At 38.8% G+C, this 3,505-nt stretch overlaps 1 non-coding gene across 1 annotated transcript; it reads left to right on the plus strand.

Annotated features, from left to right (window-relative positions):
- The first annotated feature begins 310 nt into the window (after window positions 1-310).
- On the plus strand, window positions 311-392 carry LOC147004603 (small nucleolar RNA SNORD36). Its single transcript, XR_015047205.1, has one exon. It is a non-coding gene; the product is annotated as a small nucleolar RNA SNORD36 (small nucleolar RNA).
- Window positions 393-3,505: the final 3,113 nt, after the last annotated feature.

Consider the following 3,505-nt stretch of genomic DNA (forward strand, 5'->3'; position numbering starts at 1 on the left):
TATCTATCTATCTATCTATCTATCTATCTATCTATTTGTCTTCTCTCATATGTTACATCCCAACAATTCTCCCTCCCCCAATTTCTTCCAGTCCCTACCTTCAGTTAACCCAGATCAACTCCTCAGTTTTCCTTGAGAACAAAAGGATGCCTTCCAGGCCTTTCAACCAAAAATGGCATAACAAGTTACAATAAGACAAGGCCCATAAATTGCTTTTATTATGTTTATTAAGGTGCCTTTAATTTCTGAGCTCTCCAATACTTTTAACATGAAGAGGTGTTGAATTTTGTCAAATTCTTTTTCTCCATCTATGGAGATGATCATATGATTTTTTTCTTTGACTTTGTTTATGTAGTGGAATATGTTAATGAGTTTTCTTATACTGACCCAACCTTGTATCCCTAGGACAAAGCCTACTTGATCATGGTGAATGTTGGTTTTGATGTGTTCTTGGATTCTTTTGCAAAAATTTTATTGAGTGTTTTTGCATCAATATTCATAAGCAAGATTGGTCTGAAGTAAAAAATAAATTGAGACATATTTAAAGCAATCTCACTAAAATTGGGACAAGGATGCTCACTCTCCCCACATCTATTCACTATAGTACTCAAAGTGCTAGCTAGAACAATGAGACAACAAAAAGACATCAAGGGGATACAAATTGGCAATTTATACAGCTGATCAACAGCTTCAGCAAAGTGGCCAGATATAAAATTAACTCAAATAAATGAGTAGCCTTCCTTTATACAAATATAAACAAGCTGAGAAAGAAATTAGGAAAACAATTCCCTTCACATTAGCCACAAATAATAGAAAATATATTCAAGTAGCTCTAATCAAACAAGTAAAATACCTGTATGACAATAACTCTAAATATCTCAAGAAAGAAATTTAAGGAAATGAGAGAAATGTCAGAAAATGGAGAGGTTCTCCCATGCTCATGGATTGGCAGAATTAATATAGTAAAAATGGCTATGCTACCAAAGGCAATCTACAGATTCAGTTCAATCCCCATCAAAATCCCAAAATAATTCCTCAAAGACATGAAAAGAACAAATCTCAAATTCATCTACAAAGGCAAAAAAAAAAAAACAAAAACAAAAAAAACAAAATCAAAAACAAAAACAACCCCCCAAAAAACAAAAACAAAAACAAAAAACCCAAAACAGAATTGACCCATATTTGTCACCATGCACAAAGCTCAAGTCTAAGTGAATCAAGGACCTCAACATAAAACCAGATACACTGAATCTAATAGAAGAGAAAGTGGGAAAGAGTCTTGAAGTTATTGGCACAGGGAGAAATTTCTTAAACAGAACTCCAATGGCTCATGCTCTAAGATCAACAATTGATAAATGGGACTTCATAAAACTGGAAAACTTCTGTAAGGCAAAGGATATAGTCAATAAGACAAATTGGCAACCTACAGATTGGGGGAAAATACTTCACTAACCCCACATCCAATAGAGGGCAAATATCCAAAATATATAAAGATCTCAGTATGCTAACCACTAAAAATCCAAACAACCCAATCAAAAAAAAAAAAAAAAAAACAGGATTGCAAGCTTGTACAACCACTCTGGAAATCAGTCTGGCGGTTCCTCAGAAAATTGGACATGGTACTACCGGAGGATCCCACAATACCTCTCCTGGGCATATATCCAGAAGATGCTCCAACTAGTAAGAAAGAAACATGCTTCACTATGTTCATAGCAGCCTTATTTATAATAGCCAGAAGCTGGAAAGAAACCAGATGCCCCTCAACAGAGGAATGGATACAGAAAATGTGGTACATTTACACAATGAAGTACTACTCAGCTATTAAAAAGAATGAATTTATGAAATTCCTAGGCAAATGGTTGGACCTGTAGGGCATTATCCTGAGTGAGGTAACCCAATCACAAAAGAACTCAAATTATATGTACTCACTGATAAGTGGATATTAGCCCAGAAACTTAGAATACCCAAGATGTAAGTTTCAATTTGCAAAACACATGAAACTCAAGAAGAACAAAGGCCAAAGTGTGGACACTTTGCCCCTTCTTAGAATTGAAGGGGCAAAGAACAAACACCCATGTTCTAACAAACAGAACAAAACACCCATGGAAGGAGTTACAGAGACAAAGTTTGGAGCTGAGACAAAAGGATGGACCATCTAGAGACTGCCATATCCAGGGATCCATCCCATAATCAGCCTCCAAACGCTGACACCATTGCATACACTAGCAAGATTTTGCTGATAGGACCCTGATATAGCTGTCTCTAGTGAGACTACGCCAGGGACTAGCAAACACACAAGTGGATGCTCACATTCAGCTATTGGATGGATCATGGGGCCCCCAATGGAGGAGCTAGAGAAAATACCCAAGGAGCTAAAGGGATCTGCAACCCTATAGGTGGAACAACATTATGAACTAACCAGTACCCCAGATCTCTTGACTCTAGCTCCATATGTATCAAAAGATGGCCTAGTCGGCCATCACTGGAAAGAGAGGTCCATTGGACACGCAAACTTTATATGCCCCAGTACAGGGGAACGCCAGGGCCTAAATGGGAATGGGTGGGTAGGGAAGTCGGGGGGAGGGTATGGGGGACTTTTGGGATAGCATTGGAAATGTAAATGAAGAAAATACCTAATTAAAAAAAAGTGGTATATAACTAAACTGAGAATTCACAACAAAGGAATCTCTTATGGCTGAGAAGCACCTAAAGGAATATTCAAAGTCCTTAGTGATCAGAGAAATGCAAATCAAATAACCCTGAGACTCTACCTTACACCAATCAGAATGTCTAAGATCAAAACCTCAGGTGACAACACATGTTGGCGAAGATGTGGAGAAAGGTACAATCCCTCCATTGCTGGTGGGATTGCAAACTGGTACAACCACTCTGGAAATCAATCTGGAGGTTCCTCAGAAAATTGGAAAAAAAAATCTACCTACCTGAAGACCCAGCTATACCACTCTTGGGAATATACCCAAAAGGTGCTCCACCATGTCACAGCGCATGTTGTTCCACTATGTTCATAGCCAGAAGCTGGAAATGACCCAGATGTGGCACGATAGAAGAATAGACACAGAGAATGTGGTTCATTTACACAATGGAAAACTACTCAGCTATTAAGAATGAGGACATTCTGAATTTTGCAGGCAAATGGATGGAACTAGAAAATATTATCCAGAGTGAGGTAACTCAGACTCAAAATGACAAGCATGGTATGTACTCACTAATAAGTGGGTATTAGCCAAAAAATATACAGAATGCCCAAGATACAGTCCACAGAACTCCAAGGGCAACAAGCTGAAGTGTCCAAGTGAAGATGCCTCAGTTCCACTTGGAGGCAGAAGAAAGCAATCACAAGTGGGGAGGGAGGGAGGGATCTGGGTGTGAACATGAACGAGGGGTGTAGCATGGGAGAGGGGAACCTGATCTGGTATTGGTTGGGGAAAAAGTACCAAAGCCCTGAGGGTTAACAGAAAGAATAAGAAAATAAGACTAGGCCCCA

Source organism: Mus caroli, unplaced genomic scaffold (genome assembly GCF_978045245.1).
Source record: "Mus caroli unplaced genomic scaffold, Mus_caroli_1 scaffold_5, whole genome shotgun sequence".
Lineage (NCBI taxonomy): Eukaryota > Metazoa > Chordata > Mammalia > Rodentia > Muridae > Mus > Mus caroli.